We start from the raw sequence: 23,295 nt of genomic DNA, 5'->3' as shown, positions 1-23,295 counted from the left end.
ACACGTTGAGTAAGAAGTTGCTGCGGCCAAGGTCAAAAAGGTTTTTGCCTGCTTTCTCCTCTAGGATTTTGATGGCTTCCTGTCTTACATTGAGGTCTTTCATCCATTTTGAGTTTATTGTCTTTGATGTAAGAATGTGGTGGAGGTTCATTTTGCTGCATGTCGCTGTCCCGTTTCCCCAGCACCATTTGCTGAAGATACTGTCTTTATTCCATTGGATATTCTTTCCTGCTTTGTCAAAGATTAGTTGGCCATACGTTTGTGAGTCTATTTCTGGGTTCTCTATTCTGTTCCATTGATCTGAGTGTCTGTTTTTGTGCTAGTGCCATACTGTCTTGATGACTACAGCTTTGTAATACATCTTGAAGTATGGGATTGTGATGCCTCCAGCTTTGGTTTTCTTCTTCAAGATTGCTTTGGCTACTCAAGGTATTTTCTGATTCCATACAAATTTTAGGATTGTTTATTCTAGCTCTGTGAAGAATGCTGGTGTTATTTTGGTAGGGATTGCATTGAATATGTAGATTGGTTTTGGTAGTATCGACATTTAACAATATTTGCTCTTCCAATCCAGGAGCATCAAATAGTTTTCTTTTCTGTTTATCTTCAATTTATTTCATAAGTTTTCTATAGTTTTCAGTATATAGGTTTTTCACCTCTTTAGTTAGATTTATTCCTAGATATTTTATGGGTTTTGGTTCAATTGTAAATGGGATCAATTCCTCGATTTCTTTTTCTGTTGCTTCATCATTGGTGTATAGGAATGCAACAATTTTCTGTGCATTGATTTTATATCCTGCAACTTTGCTGAATTCATGGATCAGTTCCTGCAGTTTTTTGGTGGAATCATCTGGGTTTTCCATATAGAGTATCAGGTCGTCTGCAGAGAGTGAAAGTTTGACTTCCTCCTGGCCTATTTGTATGCCTTTTTTCCTTAGTGCTTCCTGACTGCTGAGGCTAAAACTTCCAATACTATGATGAATAACAGTGGTGAGAGTGGACATCCCTGTCGTGTTCCTGACCTCAGGGGGAAAGCTCTCAGTTTTTCCCCATTGAGGATATTAGTGGTGGGTCTTTCATACATAGCTTTTATGATCTCGAGGTATGATCCTTCTATCCCTACTTTCTAAAGCGTTTTTACCAAGAAAGGATGCTGTATTTGTCAAATGTTTTCTCTGAATCTATTGAGAGGATGATGTAGTTCTTGTCCTTTCTTTTACTGATATGATGTATCACATTGATTGTTTTGCAGATATTGAACCAGCCCTGCATCTCAGGTATAAGTCCCACTTGGTCATGGTGAAGAATTCTTTTAATGTATGGTTGGATCCAGCAGGCTAGTGTCTTGTTGAGGATTCTTGCATCCATGTTCATCAGGGTAATTGGTCTGTAGTTCTCCTTTTTGGTGGGGTCTTTGGTTTTGGAATCAAGGTAATGCTGGCTTCATACAATGAGTTTGGAAGTTTTCTTTCCATTTCTATTTTTTGGAACAGCTTCAAAAGAACAGCTGTTAACTTCTCTTTAAATGTTTGGTAGAATTCCCCTGGAAATCCATCCAGCCCTGGACTCTTGTTTTGGGGAGATTTTTTATTACTAATTTCTTTACTGGTTATGGGCCTGTTCAAATTTTCTATTTCTTCCTGTTTGAGTTTCAGTAGTTTATATGTTTCTAGGAATTTCCCATTTCTTCCAGATTGCCCATTTTATTGGTGTACAGTTGCTCATAATATTCTATTATTGTATTTCTGCTGTGTGGTTGTGATCTCTCCTCCTTCATTCTTGATTTTATTTATTTTGGTTCTTTCCTTTTTCTTTTTGATCAAACGGTCTAGGGGGTTTATCAGTTTTGTTAATTCTTTCAAAGAACCAGCTCCTGGTTTCATTCATCTGGTCTACTGTTCTTTTGTTGTTGCTGTTTGTGGTTTTGCTTTTTGTTTCCAGAACACTGATTTCTGCTCTAATATTTATTATTTCCTGTCTTCTGCTGATTTGGGTTTTATTTACTGTTCTTTTTCCAGCTCTTTAAGGTGTAAGGTTAGATTGTATATCTGAGATCTTTCTTCCTTCTTTAGGAAGGCCTGGATTGCTATTTACTTCCCTCTTATGACCACCTTTGCTGTTTCCCAGAGGTTTTGGGTTGTGGTATTATCATTTTCATTGGCTTCTATGTACTTTTTAATTTCCTCTTTAACTTCTTGGTTAGCCCATTCATTCTTTAGCAGGATGCTCTTTAATCTCCAAGTATTTATCTTTCCAAAGTTTTTCTTGTGGTTTGAGTTTGATAGCATTGTGGTCTGAAAATATGTGGTATGATCATGATCTTTTATGTACCTGTTGAGGGATGATTTGTGTTCCAGTATGTGATCTATTCTGGAGAATGTTCCATGTGCACTGGAGAAGAACGTGTACTCCGCTGCTTTAGAATGAAATGTTCTGTATATATATTAAGTCCATACGGTCCAGTGTGTCATTCAAAGCCATTGTTTCCTTGATGATTTTCTGTTTAGATGATCTGTCCATTGCTGTAAGTGGGGTGTTGAAGTCCCCTACTATCATGGTATTATTATCAATGAGTTTATGTTTGTGATTGATTTATATATTTGAATGCTTCCACATTTGGAGCATAAATGTTTACAACTGTTAAAACTTCTTGGTGGATAGACCCCCTTCATTATGATATAATGCCCTTCTTCATCTCTGGTTACAGTCTGTATTTTAAAATCTAGACTGTCTGATATAAATATGGCTACTCTGGCTTTCTTTTGGCAACCATTAGCATGATAGATGGTTCCCCATCCCTTTACTTTCCATCTAAAGGTGTCTTCAGGTCTAAAATGGGTTTCTTATAAACAGCATATAGATGAATGTTGTTTTCTTATCCATTCTGTTACCATATATCTTTTGATTGGTACATTTACTCCATTCACATTTAGAGTACTGGAAGATACGAATTTAGTGCCATTATGTTTCTTGTAGAGTTGGAGTTTCTGGTGGTCTCTGGTCCTTGCTATTCTTTGTTCCTTTTTGTCTTTTTAGTGTTTTGTTTGTTTTCGACTTTTCTCCCCTCAGTACACCTTAAAATTTCCTGCAGGGCTGGTTTAGTGGTCACAAACTCGTTTAATTTTTGTTTGGGAGACTTTTAATCTCTCCTTCTATTTTGAATGACAGCCTTGCTGTATAAAGAATTCTTGGCTGCATATTTTTCCAATTCACCACATTGAATGTATCCTGCTACTCCTTTCTGGTCTGCCAAGTTTCTGTGGATAGTTCTGCTGCAAACCTGATCTGTCTTCTCTTGTAGGTTAAGGACTTTTTTTTCCCCTGCTGCTTTCATGACTCTTTCCTTGCCTGAGTATTTTGTGAATTTGACTATGATATGCCTTGTTGATGGTCAGCTTTTGTTGAATCTAATGGGAGTTCTCTGTGTTTCTTGGATTTTGATATCTGTGTCATTCCCCAGGTTAGGAAAGTTTTCCAGTATGATTTGTTCACATAAACCTTCTACTCCTTTCTCTCTCTCTCCATCTTCTGGGACCCCTATGATTCTGATGTTATTCCTTTTTAATGAGTCACTGAGTTCTCTAATTCTTACACCATACTCTTTTGCCTTTTTTTTCTGCTTCATTATTCTCTGTAAGTTTGTCCTCTATATCGCTGATTCACTGCTCTTGCTTCATCCATCCTTGCTGCTGTGGCATCCTTCAAGATTGCAGCTCAGTTGTAGCATTTTTTATTTCATCCCGACTAGCTTTTACTTATCTCTGCAGAAAGGGATTCTAATCTTTTTTCAACTCCAGATAGTATTATTATCTTGACTCTAAATTCTGGTTCAGACCTCTTGCCTGTATGTGTGTTGATTCTTACTCTTGTTCCATTCTGGTGATCATTACATGCAGTCAGTTTCAAAACTCTTATTGCACTTTTCATTTTGGCCTGATTTATTTTTAGGTCTTTTATCGCTCTGGTAAGGGTCTCTCTGATGTGTTCTATGGTTTCTCAAGTGTAAGGGTCTCTCTTCTGTGTTCTATGGTTTCTCAAGCCCAGCTAGTATCCTTATGATTGTTGCCTTAAATTCTGGATCAGCCATATTACTTTTATTTGTTTTTATTAGATGCCTGGCTGTGACCTTTTGTTGTTCTTTCTTTTGGGATGAATTCCCCCATCTTGGCATTTTGTCTAGGTCTGTCTTCTTCTGTGTTAAGAAAGCCTGTTAATTTCCAGCTTCTGAGAGTAATGGCTTTACAAAGAAGAGGTCATAAAATGTCCAGAGCCTCGTGCTCCAGGAAGTGTCCTGCATACACTCTGCTGCTGTGTTTTGGTGCTGTATCCCTCAGGTAAGTTGCCCACAGAGTTTCTTCTTACCTGAAGTGGGCAGTATTTGGACCTTGGCCAGAGTGTGGCAAGTTTTAACTAGGTGTGCTCTGCTCTGCTCGTTAAGAGAGACCTGATGCTACTTACACTAGAATTGAAGCTTTGAAGAACTATGGTCTGTAAACATGTACAGGGGTGTGTGCTGGTATTCTGGGGGAGGGGTCTGCTACACTGTTCTTTAGGCACACTTGCCTGAGAAAGTACCAGAAGAGTGCAGGGGGGGGGGGGGTGGGACTTGGTGTAAGCAGGTCAGGCAGCCATATTGATGCTGTGCTCTTTGCTGAAGTTGGTTTATGCTTAGGGATGTGGGAGGAAAATGGCACCAGCCAGCTTCTCTCTGGAGAGAGGAGTACATGCTGGCTGCTCTCAGGGAGGCAGTTTCAGAGGAATTAATAAATTCCCCTTGTACATTTTTCAGATCCCTAATTTCAGTCTCTGGGCTGCTTGCCTTCCTGGAGCAGCTCAGTGCACCGTGGGCTCTATCCCAGCCAGGCCAGCTGACTTTTAAAATTCCAGATTTCCAGGACCTAGTATGGTGGGTATCTATACTGATCCTCTGGTAAAGGGTCTCACCATGCTGGGACTGATGCAGGCTTGACCCAGAAGGGCAACTGTGCCAGAGCACAGTGGCATGCAATATGGAGCAGAGCAAGTGTCTGGGTTGGCTGCCCTCAGCAGGTGTCTGTGCACCTATGCTGAGGGCCAGGGTAGGGAAATGGCACCCACCAGTTCTTTTGTCCCCAGAGAGGTAATGCTACCTCTCATAGCTGTGCTCTAAAGAGAATGAACAGGCTCTCCCTCTGCCACTTAGGTGTTCCTTAGATTGCACAGTGTGCCCTGGAGGTGTTTACCTGCCTCTGTCTCTTGAGTAAGGCAATGTCCTCAGGGTTCTATCCCAGCCAAGCTAGGGAAACTCTGATACTCTAATCTTTGAGCCCTGCTGCTTGCAAAAACTCATGAAAATCAGCCCTTGTCATTTTCCCAGCCAATGGCTTTAGGGGAAGTGCTCTCCTTGTGCTTATCCTTGTGCTCTCTACTCTCTCTCGCCTTTCTCTGTGACCAGAGCTCCCTCCTCTCTGCAGCACCATGATCCATTTCTTCCCCAAACCATGTCTCTGCATTTCCTGTCTTCCTCAAAGCAGCCTCTTCTCTCCCTTTAGTTGTGAAGTTTGTTCTATCCAACTCAGGTTGATTTGTTGAGTAGTCAAAATGATTTGATAGTTATCTAGCTGTGTTTGAGGGATGAGGCAAGCCTAGGGTCCTCCTGTTATGCTGCCATCTTAGCTTCCTTCTGATTATAGTGATTTTTTATTTATCTGTGTAGTTATCTTTATCAGTGTTATTTCTTCATATGGCTTTGAGTTACTGTCTAGTGTCCTTTCATGTAAACCTGAAGGACACCCTTAAGAATTTATTTTGAGGGAGAGAGGGTTTGAGTGGAAGAGGGGCACAGTGGGAGAGAGAATCCTAAGAAGGCTCTGCTCAGTGCTACCCCAGCTGATGCAGGGCTCAACTCCATGAACTTTGAGATCATGACCTGAGCCAAAATCAAGAGTCAGATACTTAACCAATGGAGCCACACAGGTGCCCCTAAACATTTCTTACAGGGCATATCCAACAGCCACACTCTCCCTTAGTTTTTGTTTATCTTGTGATACCTTAATTTTTCCTTTACTTTTGAGACAGTTTCACCAGATACAAAATTATTTGTTGACAGGTTTTTTTTTTCTTTCAGCAATTATTAAATATATTATCATCCTACCTCTTGCTAAAGCAATCTTCTGAGAAAATGGCTTAATTTTATTGAAGATCCCTTTTATATGATGTTACTCTGACTGCTTTCAATATTCTTTTTGTTTTTAGCTTTTGATGCTTTATGTTTTGGTGCAGGACCCTGAGGTTTACACACTTGGGAGTTAACTGAGCTTTTTAGATTTAAAGATGCATGATTTTTTTTTTTCTTATCACTTTGGGGAAGTTTTGGCCATGATTTATTCATAGATTCTTCCTGCCCCTTTCTTGCTCTTATTTCTGGGAGTCCTATGATGCATATGTTTATATTCCTTTTTTTAAAGTTTATTTTATATTTTATTTTAAACTTTATTTGAGAGGGGGAGAGAGAAAATCCCAAGTAGGCTCCATGCTGTTGGCGTGGAGCCCAAACTAGGGCTTGATCCCATGAACCACGAGGTCATGAACTAGGCCAAAATCAAGAATCGGCCACTTAACTGGCCACCAAGGCACCCCCATATGTTTGTATTCTTGATGGTATTCTACAGGTCTCTTCTCTGTTCACTTTTCTTTTTTCTTTCTGCTCCTCAGACTTGATCATTTCAGTTGTCTTACCAAGTTTATTGACTCTTCTGTTCAAATCATCTTTAAAAACTCTAGCGAATTTTTCATTTGTTATTGTATTTTTCAGTTCTAGAATGTTATAATTTCTTTATATAATCCTTTATGTTGAGAAACTTTTTCCTGGTTTTGTTTAGCTCTTTTGAGCATATTAAAGATAGCTGATTTAAAGTTTTTGTATAGCAAGCTCAATTTCTGTGCTTCTGGAGCTCAGTTTCTCTTAATTTTTCCTCTTTGTGAGCTATATTTTCTTGTTCCTTTGCATGCTTTGTCATTTTTCTTGTTGAGAACTGTATGTTTTAAATACTATAATTTGGTAACTCTGGACCCCAGATTCTTCCCCCTCTTTAAAGTTTGCTTTTGTTACTTAGTGTTGGTTGTAGTAGTTTGTTTAGTGACTTGAGTAAAGTTTCCATTTGTGGGATAGTCTCTAAAGTCTCTGTTTCTTTAATGTATGGTCAGTTGAATTCCTAAGGAAGGAAGCAAAGGAAAGGAGGAACGAAGGAAGGAGGGGCAAACACAAAAGGAAAGGAGGAGGGAAAGGAAATGAAGGAAGGAAACAAAGAGGAAAGGAAGGAATAAAAGAGGAAAAAAATACTTCTTCAGTCTTTTACAGATTGGCTCTGTGTTGGAGCACTCACTCATCGTTTATTAGGCTTTTATAACACAGAACATGGAACAAGAATTTAAGGAAACCAGGAGAATAGTGTCCTAACAAATATACAGTATCAATAAAGAGAAATTATGAAAAAGAATGTAAATTCTAGATTTTAAAAATATAACTGAAGTGAAAAATTCTATGCAGAAGTTCAATAATAAGCTTAAGCTGGCAGAAGAATGAATCAAAAAATTTGAAGATATGTCAACTGAGATTATTCAGTTTGAGAAACTGATTGAAAAAAAAAAACTAACAAGAACATAGCCTGAGCTACCTGTGGAATGCCATCAAGCATGCCAAAATGTACATAAATAGATATACAGAAGGACAGGACAGATATAAAGAGGCAGAAACAGCATTTGAAGAAATAGTGATTGCAAACTTCTCAGATTTGATTAAAAACATTAAAAAGTGGGGGAGAAAGGGAAATGGCAGAGTAGTAAGGTCCTGAGCTTACTTCATCCCACGGACACACCGAGGGAACAACAAAGATGTATTGTATTTCACTCTGAAAATGACCTGAAAACTGACAGATCTTCCACAGCGACTCACAGAGGGAAGGCGACATCAGAAATGGCAGGAGGGGCAGAGAAGTGGTTGGGAACCAGGTCCCCAGGGTGAATGACTGCAACAAAAGGGACATCACAAGCTTGGAGTGAGGGAATCAGATCCCACAATGGGCACCACTACCCTTAGGACATGAACTGGGAAGATGAGTCCTCATATGTCTAGTTTTGAAAATCAGTCTGGCTTAACTCTAAAAGTGTCTGAAAACTACAGGAAATCTAGCTTCCACCATGTTTAGCCAGCATGCTAAACAACTATGCCAAGACAACCACAGAAGCAGCAGTTTCAAAAGTGCCTCAAGTACATGGGGTAGAAGGGAAGGGATCTCCAGACTTCTCCAGGAACAAAAGTATTGGCAGGTACCATTTTTCTTACCCTTCCCCAGCCTAGATAACTGGACCTTGTAGGAGCTAGTTCTAACATTCTCCATCTACATTGCTAGCACCACATGCGCTGCCCATGTGTTCCTCTGATGACCAACCCCACCCAACTCATCCCAGCACATGCCCCTCCAAAGCAGTTACTATCCTGCCACATCCAGCAGGCAACCCCACTGGTACCAACACCCCTGCAAAACAACTCTTGCCCTGAGTATGTAGGTAGCTAACCCCATACACTAACATGGCTGTAGCTCCTGCAGGTAGGGCTCTTACCTGGGTGTGCAGTGAGCCAGCCCTGCCTTTTGTTGCCCCTGGTGTCATAGCAGGTAACTGCAGACAACCAGACTAAGCGCTGGTCATGCCCAAGAGCAAGCTTATGGTGGATGCAGCCAGTCCTCTCAGAAGCACAGGGAGAAACTCTTCCCACCAGTGAGCCTGCAGCAGCTGCACTGGACCTCTCAGCCACTAGTGTATGGAGTAAAACCTGTCCACAATGCACCTTCAGCATCCAGAGGAGATCATTACAGCCAGTTCTTCCCACCAGTATGCCCACAGCCATTAACAATTAAGGCTCAATGTCAGCAAAATATTAGCAACCCAAATTCAACACTACAGAAAAGGATCGTTCACCATAATCAAGTGGAATGTATTCCAGGAATGCAAAGATAGTTCAATATTCACAAATCAATCCGTGCAATACATCACATTAACAAGAGGAAGGATAAAAACCGTACAGTCATCTCAATAGATGGGAGAAAGAGCATTTGACAAAATACAACACTGGTTCATGCTAATAACTCTCAACAAAGTGCATTCAGAGGGAGCGTATCACAACATAATAAAGCCCATATACAAAAATCCCACAGCTAACATCAGACTCAATAGTGAAAAACTGAAAGCTTTTTCTCTAAGATCAGGAATAAGATAAAGTGTCTACTTACCACTTTTACTCAATACATTACTAGAAGAAGTTCTAGCTATAGCAATCAGACAAGAAAAAGAAGGAAATGGCATCTGAATTGGTAAAGAAGAAGTTAAATTGTATTTGCATATGACATGATACTACAACTTGAAAGGCTCCACAAACATTATTAGCACTAACAAACTCATTAATGTTGCAGGATTCATAGTTAATATACAGAAATTTTGTGTTCCTATATGCTATGAATAGTGTAGGAGAAAGAAATTAAAACTGCCATTTGTAAATGCACCAAGAAGAATAAAATTCCCTAGAATAAATTTAACCAAGGAGGTGAAAGACCTACACTCTACAGGACACTGATGAAAGAAACTGAATATAAACAAATGGAAAGATATACCACGCTCAAGGACTGGGAAAATTAATATTGTTAAAATGTGCATACTACCCAAAGCAATCTTCAGATTGAATGCACTTCCTATCAAAATACAAATGGTGTTTTTTTAGAACTAGAAAATAAGCCTAAAATTTATACAGAGACACAAAAGACCCCAAACAGCCAAAGCAATCTTGAGAAAGAACAAAGAAGGTATCACAATACCAGATTTCAAGAGATACTACAAATCTGTAGTAATCAAAAACAGTGTGGTACTGGCACACAAAGAGACATATACTTCAGTAAAATATACAGAACAGAAATAACAAGTTTATATGGTCAATTAATCTCCAACAAAGGAGGCAAAAACACACAACGGTTAACAGGCACTCTCCTCAGTACATGGTGCTGAGAAAATCAGCTGATGCAGAAGAGTAAAATTGGATCACTTTCTTACACTATACACAAAAATAAATTAAAAATGGCTGACTTCTGGGGAAAATGGTAGAGTAGGAGGATACTAGGATCACCTTATCCCATGGATACACCTAGAGAACACCTGGCAGACTGGCAGAACAGACTCCCTAAAGCTAAATGTAGAGAAGAAGCCACATCAAAGAGGGTTGGAAGGGTAGAAACAGAGTCCAGAGTTAAATAGACCCATGGGACTATCCCTAGTAGGGAGGAACACCTTATACATGAAGAGGGAAGAGAAACAGACTCTCACACCAAGCACCCCAGGCATGGGGGGACCTGCATAAGACGAGTCTGTGTAATATTTGGCTGTGAAAACCAGAGGAGCCTAATACTTTGAGTTTGTATAATTTGTGGGGCTTAACACTGGAAGTTTAAAAATCAGTGGGCTCCACTCTGGAAGAGTGGCTATCTGATGGGCAATAGGAAAATGAGTCCCTGCCCTTAAAGAGACAGAAAAAATGGCACCATGGTGATACAGCATAGAAGCAGCAATTTGAAAACCATTAGGGGTGTACAGGAGGGACATTTGTTTACTAATCTCATGTGTGTGCTGGAGGGGCAGGGATCTCTGGGGGGCTTCTCCAGGAACAAAGAAGCTGCCAGATGCCATTTCCCTCCCATGCCCCCCCAAGCCTTGACACACGGACCCCCTCTGGGAACCAGTGCAGTGCAAACACTTTTGGCCTAGCGTGTTAACAGCACCCACACCCTGTGTTCTCTTGTGGACCCAGCCCTCCAATATACCCTAGGCCCAAGCCCATGCAAAGTGGTGCCACAAACCTGGCAGTGTGCAAGCAGCCTTGACAGGAGGCAGCACCACTCCAAAGTGACTCCTGTCCAGGGTAGAGGGGGAAGATGACCACACACAACAGTCCAAATGTGAACCCAGCTGTGCACTAGGGTCAGACATCTGTGGGAATGGCCAGGCCCACCAACAAAAGCTTCTCAGGGGACAACACAGAGAAATCACCCTGCAGTTTGGTGCTACTGTATCTCTGGCAAATACCTGGTCTGACTCAACTCAAGCTCACAGTGGCCCAACACTGGCCCACTAACAGCAACAGGGACCAAACCCTGCCCGTGACAAAGAAAGCCACTGCAGATGACTGAAGACAAAAGTGGCTCAGCCATAACAAGAGGGCTCACACAACACATATAGACACCCCTGAAGCACCAGTCTCTGGTGAGTGGGAGACTTTGCACAGGAAGATCCAACAGAGCCTATTCTTCATAAGGCCACAACTTTCAAGAGTGGGAGATATAGCTGACCTTTCTAATACATAGAAACAGACACAGAGAAGTAGACAAAATGAGGATACAGAGGAATATGTCCCAAAGAAAGAACAAGACAAAATCACAGCAAGAGAGCTAAACAAAATGGTCATAAGTAATATGCCCGCTAGAGAATTTAAAGTAATGATCATAAAGGTATTCACTGGATTTGAAAAAAAGAGTACAGGACCTCAGTGAGACTCTTAATAGACTGAAAACATAAAGAACCTATCAGAGATGAAAAACTGAAATTTAAAATACAGTAAAGAAAATAAATAGACCAAAGGAAGCAGAAGAATTGGTTGAGTGATCTGGAGGAGACAGGAATGAAAGCAAGCTGAACAGAAGAGTGAAAAATAATAACAAATGAGAGTTAGGGAACTCAGAAATACTATAAAGAGTAATAACAGCATTATAGGGATCCCAGAACAAGAAAAGAGAGGAAGGAGGCAGAAAATGCACTTGAAGAAATAATAGCTGAAAACTTCCAGAATTTGGGGAAGGAAACCAATCAGGATCCAGGAGACACTGAAAGCCTCCAACAAAAATCAACCCAAGGAGGTCTACACCAAGACACCTGGTAATTAAAATAGCAAAAAATACTGATAGACACAGAAATGTAAAGGTTGCAAGAGACAAAGATTACATACAAAGGAAACCCCAAAAGGCTATCAGGTGATTTTTCAACAGAAACTCTGTAAGGCAGAAGGGAGTGGCACGATGTATTTATTCCAAGTGCTGAAAGGGAAAAATCTCCAGCCAAGAATATTATATCTAGCAAGGCTATATCATTCAGAATAGGAGAGATCCAAAGTTTCCAAGACAAAAGTTAAAAGAATTTGTGACCACCAAACTAGCCCTACAAGAAATTTTAAGGGGGACTCTGAGTGTAAAACAAAAACCATGAGTAAGAAAAGTAGGAAGCACAAAAGCAAAATAAATAAATTATATCTGTAAAAATCAGTCAAGAAAAGCACAAAATAAAGACATAAAATATGATACTGAATATCTGAATAGTGGTGGGGAATAAAGAATGAGTTCAAAATTAAGCAACCATCAGTTTAATATAAACTGCTACATGCAGATGTCATATATACATCTAATGGTAATCATAAATAAAAAGATACGCAAAATATAAGAGTAAGAAATCCTTCACTAAAGAAAACCTGCAAACCATGAAAGATTGAAAGTATCAGAGAAAAATTACAAAAGCCACAGGGCCAGTAACAAAATAGTAGTAAGTGCATAATTATCAATAACTACTTTGAATGTAAATAAAGTTCCAGGTTTTTTTTTTCACAGACTGAAAAAAAAATACATAGATTGACAGAATGGATTAAAAAAAAATAAAAACCAAGATCCATCTATATGCTGCCTACAAGAAAATCATATCAGACCTAAAGACACATGCAGGTTGAGAGTGAGAGGATGGAAATGGGGAGCCAAGGAGGCTCAGTCAGTTAAGCATCTGACTTTGGCTCAAACCATGATCTCATGATTTGTGAGTTCAAGTCCTGCATCAGGCTCTGTGCTGACAGCTCAGAGCCTGGAGCCTGCTTCAGATTCTGTGTCTCCTCCTCTCTCTGCTCCTCGTCCACCCCCCCTCAAAAATAAACAAATATTTAAAAAAATTAGAAAGTAAAGTAAGGGGATGGAGAAACATTTACCACAGAAATGGATGTCAAAAGAAAGCAAGGGCGGCAAAACTGATATCAAAATAGATTTTAAAATAATGACTGTAAAAAGAAACACACTATATAAAAATAAAGGGGACAAACAATGAGATACAGCAAGTATAAAAATACATGTACCCAACATGGAAGCACCCAAATAAAAGCAGCTAATAATAAATATAAAGGAAGTATCTGACAATAATACAATAATAATAGAGAACATTAATGTCCCACTTACATCAATGGACAGGTTATCTAAATAGAAAATAAATAAGGAAACGGTGGCTTTGAATGACACACTGGAGCAGATGGATGTAACAGATATATTCAGAACATTCCATTCTAAAACAGAATATGCATTGTTTTCAAGTGCACATGGAACTTTCTCCAGAATAAATCACTTGTTAGGTCACAAAACAAGTCTCAACAAATTAAAAAAGATCGAAGTCATACCATGCATCTTTTCTGACTACAACACTATGAAATTAGAAATCAACCACAAGAAAAAATCTGGGAAGAATGCAAATCATGGAGGTTAAATAACATGCTACTAAACAATAAGTGGGTCAACCAAGAAATCAAAGAAATAAAAAAGTACATGGAAACAAATGAAAATGAAAACCTACCTACCTCAAGAAGAAAAATCTCAAAAAAACCTAACTTTACACCTAAAGGAGCTAGAAAAAAGAGCAACAAGCAAAACCCAAAACCAACATAAGGAAGGAAATAATAAAGATTCGAGCATATATATATGTATGCATATATATAGAAACAAAATGCATGTATATGTATATATGCATAATATAGAAACAAAAATAAACATCAATAGATCAAGAAAACCAGTTGATTCTTTGAAAAGATCAACAAAGTTGATAACCTCTATCCAGACTCATCAAAAAGGAAGGAAGGAAGGAAGGAAGGAAGGAAGGAAGGAAGGAAGGAAGGAAGGAAGAAAAAGGACCCAAACCAAATCACCAGTAAAAGAGGAGAAATAACAAACACCACCACAGAAATACAAACTATAAGAAAATATGAAAAACTATATGCCAACAAATTTGACAACCTGGAAAAAATGCATAAATCTCTGGAAACATATATATTAACCAAAATTTAAACATGACAAAATAGAAAACTTGAACAGACCAATAAGCAGCTCAGAAATTTAATCAGTAATCAACAAGTAATCAACTCCCAACAAATAAAAGTCCAAGATCAGATGGCTTCAACAGGCAAATTCTACCAAACATTTAAAGAGTTAATACCTATTCTTCTCAAACTATTCCAAAAAATAAAAAAGGAAGGAAGACTTTCAAATTAATTTTCTGAGGCCAGCATTACCCTGTGCTACCAAAACCAGATAAAGACTCCACTAAAAAAGAAAACTGAGTCAACATCCCTGATGAACATGGATGCAAAAATTCTCAATAAAATATTGGGAAATCGAATTCAATACATTTAAAAAATCATCACCACTATCAAATGGGATTTATTCCTCCTAGGCTGTGGGGGTGGTTCAATATTCACAAATCAAGTGATACACATTAAAATAGAACCATATGATCGTTTCAATAGACACAGAAAAAGCATTTGAAAAGTACACCATCCATTCATGATAGAATCCTCAACAAAGTAGGGAGAGAGGGAACATACCTTGACCTAATAAAGGCCATATATGAAGACCCTACAACAAACATTATATTCATTTGGGGAAAACTGAAAGCTTTCCTCCTAAGGTCAGGAACAAGACAACATGTCCACTCTATTATTCAACATAGTACTGGAAGTCCTAGCTACTGCAATCATATAAGAAAAAAAAGGTATCCAAACTGGTAAAGAAGTAAATCTTTTAACTATTTGCAGATGATATAATACTACATAGATAAAACCCTAAAAACTCCACCAAAAAAAAAAAACTACTAAAAGTGATAAACTCCAGAATGTCACAGGATATAAATTCAATGTACAGAAGTCTGTTGCATTTCTATACATGAAAAATGAACTAGAAGAAAGAGAGATTAAGAAAATTCCATTTACAACTGCTCAGAAAATAATAAAATTAGGAATAAAATTAACCAAGGAGCTGAAAAATCTGTACTCTGAACACTGTCAAAAACTGATGAACAAACTGAAAATGACACAAAGAAATGGAAAGACATTCCATGCTCACGGATTAGAAAAACAAATACTGTTAGTATATCTATACTACTCAAATCCATCTACAGATTTAATGCAATGCCTATCAAAATACCAATAGCATTTTTCACAGAGCTAGAACAAACAATCCTAAAATTTGTATGGAACCACAAAAGATCCCGAATAGCCAAAGCAACTTTGAAAAAGAAAAGAAAAGCTGGAGGCATCACAATTCCAGACTTCAAATTATATTATAAAACTGTAGTAATCAAAACAGTATGGTACTGGCACAGAAAGAGACACATAGATCAATGGAATAGAATAGAGAACCCAGAAATGGACCTACAAATATATGGCCAAAGCAGGAAAGAATATCTAACAAATGGTGTTGGGAAAACTGGACAGCAACATGCAAAATGAAACTGGACCACTTTCTTACACCATACACAAAAATAAATTCAAAATTCATGAAAGATCTAAATGCAAGACAGGAAACCATCAAAGTCATAGAGGAGAACACAGGCAGGAACTTCCTTGACATCAGTCATAACAATTTCTTTCTAGATATTTCTCCTGAAGCAAGGGAAACAAAAGCAAAAATAAACTACTATGGCTACATCAAAATAAAAAGCTTCTTTCTGTCACAGTGAAAGAAATAATCAACAAGAATGAAAAGGCAACTTACTGAATAGGAGAAGACATTTGCAAATAACATATCTGATAAAGGGTTAGTATCCAAAATATATAAAGAACCGATATAATTCTACATTCAAAAAATAAATAACCCAATTTAAAAAATGGGCAGAAGACATGAACAGACATTTCCCCAGAGGACATCCATATGGCCAACAGACACATAAAACGATGCTCAACATCACTCATTACCAGAAAAATGCATATAAAAACTACAATAAGATATCATCTCACACTTTCCAGAATGGCTAAAATCAACAACATAAGAAGGGATCAAGTGTTGGCAAGGATGTAGAAAAAAAGGAACCTTTTGGATTGTGGGTGGGAATGCAAACTGGTGCAGCCACTGTGGAAAACAGTAGGGAGGTTCCTCAAAAACATAAAAATAGCACTACTCTACAATCCAATAATTGCACTACTGGGTATTTACCAAAACACACACACACACACACCCCAATTCAAAGGGATACATGCACCCCTATGTTTATAGCAGCATTATTTACAATATCCAAAGTATGGAAGCACCCCTACCATCCATCAATAGATAAATGGATAAAGAAGATGTGGTACACACACACACACACACACACACACACACACACACACACACACACACACACTGGGTTATTATTCATCTATAAAAAAGAACAAAATTTTGCCATTTACAACAACATGAATGGAGCTAGAGAGCATAATCCTAAGTGAAATAAGAGAAAGAGAAACACCATATGATTTAAGAAACAAACAAACAAAAATGAACAGAAAAACCAAGAAAGAGACTCTTAACTATAGAGAACAAGCTGATGGTTACCAGAGGGGAGGTGGGTGAGGGTATGGGAGAAAGAGGTGATGGGGATTAAGGAATGCACTTGTCTGATAAGCACAGGGTGATATATGGAACACCTGAAGCTAACATAACACTGTATGTTAACTATATTGGAATTTAAAATTAAATTAGGGGCACCTGGGTGGCTCAGCTGGCTAAGCACTGACTTCAGCTCAGGTCATGATCTCACAATTCATGAGTTCAAGCCCCACATCGGGCTCTGTGCTGATGGCTCAGAGCCTGGAGCCTGCTTTGGATTCTGTCTTCCTCTCTCTCTGACCCTCCCCCACTAATGTTCTCTCTCCCTCAAAAATAAATATAATAAAAATGTTTAAGGGGCACCCGGGTGGCTCAGTTGGTTGAGTGTCTGACTTCAGCTCAGGTCATGATCTCATGGTTCATGAGTTCAAGCTCCACGTCAGGCTCTGTGCTGACAGCTCAGAGCCTGGAGCCTGCTTTGGATTCTGTCTCCCTCTCTCTCTGACCCTCCCCCACTAATGTTCTCTCTACCTCTCAAAAATAAACATAATAAAAATTTTTAAGGGGCACCCGGGTGGCTCAGTTGGTTCAGGTCATGATCTCATGGTTTGTGAGTTTGAGCCTGGCATTGGGCTTTGTGCTGACAGCTCAGAGCCTGGAGCCTGCTTCGGATTCTGTGTCTCCCTCTCTCTCTGCCCCTACCCCCTTCGTTTGTTCTCTCTCTCTCTCTCTCTCTCTCTCTCAAAAATAAACATTAAAAACAATTTAAAAAAAATTTTTAAAGAAACTAAAGACACAAATAAATTGAAAGAAATTCCATGCTCCTAGCTAAGAATTACTATGTTTAAATATTCACACTACAAGCAATCTACAGATTAAGTGCCACCTATATCAAAATTCCAATGGCCTTTTCACAGAAATAGAACAAACAATCCTAAAATTTATATGGAACCACAAAATACCCCAAATAACCAAAGCACTTTTGAGAAAGAACAACAAATGATTTCAAATGATCTTACAAAGCTGTAGTAATTAAAACAGTATGGTATTGGTATAAAAACAGACACATAGATCAATGGAGCAGAACAAAGGGCCCAGAAATAAACTCATGCACATATTGTCAATTAATTTATGACAAGAGAACCAAGAATATTCAACAGGGAAAGGACACTCTCTTCAATAAATGGTTTTGGGAAAACCGGATAACTATTCCATACACAAAAATTAACTTAAAATGAATTAAAGATATGAATATAAGACCTGAAATCCTAAAAAGTCCTACAAGAAAACATAGGGTGTAAGCTCCCTGACATCAATCTTTGTGATGCTTTTTTGGATTTGAACCAAAAACAAAGACAACAAAAGCAAAAATAACCAAATGGAACTGCATAAAACTAAAAAGCTTAAGAACAGTAAAGGAAATCATCAAGAAGATGAAAAGGCAACTACAGAATGAGAGAAGATATTTGCAAATCATATATCTGATGAGGGGCTAACATCCAAAGTTTATAAAAACTCATATAACTCAATAGCAAAACCAAACAATCCAATGGAAAAATGGGCAGAGGATCTGAATAGACATGTTTCCAAAGAAGACATACAGATGGCCAACAGATACATGAAAAGAAGCTCAACATTATTAATCAGCAGGAATTGTAGATCAAAACTATAATGAGACATCACCTCACAGCAGTTAGAATGGCTATTACCAGGAAGACTAAGTAAGTGGTGGCAAAGGGTATGCTTGCATCCTCTTGATAGGAATGTACATTGGTGCAGTCACTATGGAAAACAGTATGGAGATTGCTCAAAAAATTAGAAATATAACTACCATATAATTCAGCAATCCCATTTCTTGTTATTTATCTGAAGGAAATGAACTCACTATCTCAAATAGATATAAGCACTACCACGTTCATTACAGCACTGTTTACAACAGTCAAGATATGGAAACAACCTAAGGATGCATTGTTATATAAATGGATAACTATGTTGTCAGATATATATAGATACATGCATACATATACACATAATGGAATATTATGCACCCATAAAAAGAAGAAAGTTCAGGTATTTGTAACAACATGGAACAGACTCTTAACTATAGAGAACAGACAGTTACTATAGGGGAGGTGGGTGGAGGGATGGGTGAGTTAGGTGAAGGGGGATTAAGAGTACACATATCTTGGGGCGCCTGGGTGGCTCAGTCGGTTAAGCGTCCGACTTCGGCTCAGGTCATGATCTCGCGGTCCGTGAGTTCGAGCCCCGCGTCGGGCTCTGTGCTGACGGCTCAGAGCCTGGAGCCTGTTTCAGATTCTGTGTCTCCCTCTCTCTCTGACCCTCCCCCGTTCATGCTCTGTCTCTCTCTGTCTCAAAAATAAATAAACGTTAAAAAAAAAATTTAAAAAAAAGAGTACACATATCTTAATGAGCACTGAGTAACACATGGAATTGTTGAACCACTGTATTGTACACCTGAAACTAATATAACACTGTATGTTAACTATGTTAGAATTATTTTTTTAAGGCACAAACTTCCAGTTATAAGATAAATAAGTTCTGGGAACGTAACGTGTGGCATGGTGACTACAGGTAACAATAGTGTACATTTGAAAGTTACTAAGAAAGTAGATCTTAAAAATTCTCATCTCAAGAAAAAAGAATAAAATCGTACCTGTGAGATGATGGATGTTAACTAAACTTATTTTGGTAATCATTTTACAATATATACATATATTAAATCATTATGCTGTTTACCTAAAGCTAATATTACATGTCAATTATATCTCAATTATAAAAACCGTACATATCCCACCTTACAGAAGATAGAAACAATAATGAAAAAACAGCAAGGAAGATAAGCTGGGAGGAAATTTCTTGGTGTGATCACACCACCACTTCCCAAGGTACCACCCCTGAAGCTACAAAAGCTGTACAAACATCTGCCCTAGATAGAGACAAGTGGAGCATGTGGTCCTACAGTGAAACACAGCAACATTCTCATAAATGGGCAAAAACGGGATGAATGTGTATACAATTGATGTCTATTTTTGAAATAACTTGGCCCACCTGTGAGGATCCCATGTGTGAGTACCCCATGATGAGGCTCTAATTTGGTACACAGCTAAAGTAACCTTTTTTCAAACCACCAAGAGCACCTGTGAAACTCATTCCACACTCATGGAAGCACACTGATGCTCCTTACTACTGACAATCAGGGGGAAGCTCAATCCCTAAGGCACAATAATCTGAGCAAAAAGGAATATACAACCGCTCACCAAACCAAACCTGTGTACAGCCTTAGCCACAGCAATATATACCTAAACAGACCTACTCGCATGCTGGACGTCATTCTGACAACTTGATTTTGGTGCACATAAGAATAATAGCTCTCCCATTGCCAAAGTCTCCTTTAAACTTCACTCATCGACGTGAACCTACTCCCCTCAACGAGAGCATTGAAACCCAATGAATCTGCGTGAGGCTAGCCACAGAAATGTGTGGGCAATGGTGGGCTAAGCACAAAACCCATTTAGTTGACCCGGGTGCTGAGTGTGAAGTTAACATCCCTGACCATTAGACCATAATTATATGCTCCTATTCACACCACTTGGAATCTCACTGAGCCACACAAACTCACCCCTCTCAGGAACATATACAGGGAGCAGAGGGAGTCTGGTGGACCTAAAAGAGTCAAACAGCCTCCCCATCATAAGCTTTCCCCCATCCAACACTGCAAAGTACTTTCTGTACTTGGATATGGCTTAAAATCCCATTAGATTTTTACTCGGCAAGGGAACCCCAAGTACTTGTGTTTACAAACCATGCCAGCCAAAATTCTCCAATGCCACAAATGAGTTCTCCCACCAGTCCCCTGGTGCTAACCACTCTAGAATCACCAATTCTGGGCACCAATTCTGAGGACACCAGGCGTGCAGGGCACCTCACAACAGGTAAAAGAAACAAACAGCTGTGTCCAAGGAATTATCCACAGAAACTAAATGGCCCAGGGACAGGAACTCTTGGCTGAATGTCCATGTACTTTAGGACCATAGTGTTACACAACTGCAAAGGCTTAGATTTCTTACAAGCTATTAAAGAGGGGTGGGATCGTGCACTTGCTCACACATCTTGCTGTATGTGGGCTGGTAAATATTCATCAAGCTTTACAGATAGCCAGGGACATGTATCAATGGGACCAGAATGTCACTCTACTGACTAAACAGATCAAACAAGTCAAACTCATCATTTCTGATCTATTCTCTGGGCTTTCCCTGCAGCTGGCTGTAAATGGGCTTTGAAATCTTGCTTTTGTAGGATAGGGGGTCCTTAGAATGCTTTGTCACTGGCTCCAAACTTGGGCGTTATAAAATAACACACAATTTCAATTGTAAAACGAACACGGAGCCAACAGATGGAGTGTTAAGTGAACCAAAGACGCCCCATATATTGGCTCCTATGCTGTTTATTTCTTCACAGCAGGCTGAGACCTCCAGTTCATAACATACTATTATCAAACTCAAATTTTTACATTTATGCTTTAAATATAGTCCAAATAAGCCCATTTACAGCCCACCTGCTTTGCATACCTTGTGAAACTGCACCTAACATCTGCTAGCTACAGATAAAGCAAACCTTGGGGCCATGAAAGACCCTACTATGCGGCTGCTCTTCAGAACATACGAATGTACCCAAATTCATATGCTGTCATCTTAACCCCCAGTACCACAGAATGGGATTTTATTAGCAGATAGGATCCTTAAGAACTAATTAAAGTAAAATAAAGTCATCAGGGTGGGCCCTAATCCGACCTGTGTCCTTATAAGAAGAGGAGATCAGGACACAGACACACACGTGAACGACCCTGTGAGGACTCCCTAGAAGATAGTCACCTGCAAGCCAAGGAGAGACCTCCAGAAAAACTTTCACTGCCGATACCTTGACCCCAGATCTCCAGCCTCCAGAAATGAGAATAAATTTGTGTGTAAGCCATTTAATTTGTGGCACCTTGCTACAGCAGCCCAAGCAAACCAATGCACTTCCCATCCTGTTGCTGAAGAACACTGCCTAGACACCTAAGCCCCCGTCCAATACCCCTCTTTCCCAGGAGTTCCTTTGCCTTGTTCCCCCTTCTGGGCGGTAGTCCTGAGCCACTGCCTCTGGAAGGTTTTCTGTGAGGGACTCTGCCTCTCATGTAACCTATGAAAGCACCACCCTAATAAAGCTTACTGTGTGCTACTGCTGTCTGTGGTCATGTCTTTTCCTTGATCAGCCTTGGAATCCTCAAACTCACTACATTCTACCTTTAGATCTTTCTCATCTTTTTTGAATACACATATACACATTTCTGTTGCGTGTGCCTGTGATCTAGCTAAGCAGGTCATCTTATCTGAGCTTCAAGAGTAATGATACAGTCCATAATGTCATTTCTTAGCTCAGAAGCTCCAGTTGTTGCCTATTCCTAGAAATTCCATGTATTGAAAGCCTACGATGCGTTAGACGTTGTGCTAACATCTATCTATATATACAGTATCACAGGAAGACATCACAACTATCTTCCAACTGAAGTATGGTTATTCCCATTGTACAGTTGAAAACCGAGACAACTTAAGGTACACAGAGGGTATTCAAGTGTTAGCTAATTTACCTAGTATCAAATAGCAATATCTGGCAGAATCCATGTCTGTTTGACTGCAGAGGCTAAACAGGTAATAAAGACATGCAACTCAATCCCAAAGGCTTTCAAGAAGTAGGTTGCATTTGCTCGGCAGTCACCCAGAAAATACATCACAAGAGGCTGCTAAGAATATACATACTTGAATAACATTTACCTTTAAACGTGTGAGGGGCACCTGGGTGGCTCAGTTGGGTAAGAGTCCAACTTCAGCTCAGGTCATGATCTACAGTTCATGAGTTCGAGCCCTGCATCAGGCTCTATGCTGACAGCTTGGCGCCTGGAGCCTGCTTTGGATTCTGTGTCTCCGTCTCTCTCTGTCCCTCCTCTGCTCATGCTCTGTCTCTGTCTCTCTAAAAAAAAAAAAAAAAGATAAACATTGAAAAAAAATTTAAAACATGTGATTGGTAAGTCATGGATGAACAGAAAATGTATCCAAGCCTCTAAAGTCACCTAGGTATGCATTCTGATTGCTGGATCCTTTCTCTGTGCTGTAGACACCTTCTGAAGTAGTGCTGTGTTAAGTAGCTGACAGGTGGAAGAGGCTTTGGAGATGGTCCAGTCCAGTTCTCACATTACAACCTTGCAAAACCGAAGGCCTGAGGATGGAAACAGACTTGCCTAGAAACCTAGGATGTTAGTAAAAGAACGAGGAATAAAACCAGAGCTCTATTACACAGGAATAATTAAAACAGAATCAATTACAATACTAGCTATTACTATGTCGAGGGTGTCTGCAGTATGCCCTGTATATACAGTATCTTATTTAACCCTTAAAGCAATCTTTTAATGGAGGTGTTATTTCCATCTTGAATGAGAGAAAGGAGTTTCTAAGTCCAGAATCACACAATACATGGCAAAGAAATTTGAATCAAGTTCTTTTATAGATTCAAGATTTTATGCTTTTCCTAATTTTTGCCTCAACTTTTATTCATGCTATTAAAC

Source organism: Panthera tigris, chromosome D4 (assembly GCF_018350195.1).
Source record: "Panthera tigris isolate Pti1 chromosome D4, P.tigris_Pti1_mat1.1, whole genome shotgun sequence".
Lineage (NCBI taxonomy): Eukaryota > Metazoa > Chordata > Mammalia > Carnivora > Felidae > Panthera > Panthera tigris.
Note: the sequence above shows the minus strand (reverse complement) of the source record.